Source organism: Trichechus manatus, unplaced genomic scaffold, assembly GCF_000243295.1.
Source record: "Trichechus manatus latirostris isolate Lorelei unplaced genomic scaffold, TriManLat1.0 scaffold00067, whole genome shotgun sequence".
NCBI lineage: Eukaryota > Metazoa > Chordata > Mammalia > Sirenia > Trichechidae > Trichechus > Trichechus manatus.
In genome coordinates, this window is record NW_004444003.1 from 7,922,682 (window position 1) to 7,923,966 (window position 1,285).

Below are 1,285 nucleotides of genomic sequence, written 5' to 3' on the forward strand. Positions count from 1 at the left end.
AATTCAGGAAAATAATGCAGGAACAAAATTCCAAAAAAAATTCACAACTAGAAATTATACAAAGACAACAATTAGAAATCCAAAAGATAAACAACAAGATTTCAGAAGTCAACTGTGTCATAGAAGGGCTGAGAAGCAGATTTGAAACGGTGGAAGACAGGATCAGTGGCATTGAAGACAAACACTTGGATACAACTCTGTTTCAGGAAAACTCAGAAAAAAGAACAAAGAAAAATGAAGAGACCCTGAGAATTATGTGGGATACAATCAAAAGCAAAAATTTTCGAGTGATTGGAATTCCAGAATGGGGGAGAAAACAGAAAACACAGAGACGATCATTGAAGAACTGCTGACAGAAAACTTCCCCAATATCATGAAAGATGAAAAGCTGACCATCCAAGAATCTCAGCGAACCCCATATAGGACAGATCCCAAAAGAAATTCACCAAGGCATATCATAATCATACTCGCCAAAACCAAAGACAAACAAAGAATCCTGAGAGCAGCTTGTCAATAACAAGAAGTCATGTACAGAGGAGAAACAATAAGACTAAGCTCAGATTATTTGGCAGAAACCATGCGGGCAAGAAGGCAATGTAATGACATATATAAAATCTTGAAAGAAAAAAATTGCAGGCCAAGAATAATATATCCTGTATAACGCTTGTTCAAATTTGATGGTGAATTTAGGTCATTTCCAGATAAACAGAAATTAAGGGAATATGTAAAAGTCAAACCAAAATTACAGGAACTATTAAAGCGAGTTTTTTGATCTGAGGACAAAGAGCTTCCACTCACAGGCAGAATCTAGGATGCAGTATTGTACCAGCCAGATACCAATCTAGGAAATGAACTCTCGAGACTATCCAAAACCAAAAGAAATACAACCGAAAATCAGAGCAGTTAATCAGTAAATGACAATAACATCAAAACAATAAAAGAGGGAATGAATGGCATAGGTATAGAACCTTCTAATGGAGAGGAAGGCAAGGCGATACCAAGTAATGGTAGACTACTTCAAACTTAGAAAAATAGGGGTAAAATTCATGGTAACCACAAAGAAAGTTAACAAACATACTCATAAAAAAAAAGAGGAAAAACAAAACCTACAAAAACAAAGAAATGAAAAAAATAACACAAAAAAAAGTAACTCAGCACAAGAGTGTAAGAAGAACAAAGAAAACTGCGGCACCACAAAAAAAAGCACTACAAAATGAAGGCAACAAACTCACATCTATCAATAATTACACTGAATGTAAATGGACTCAATGCACCCATAAAGAGA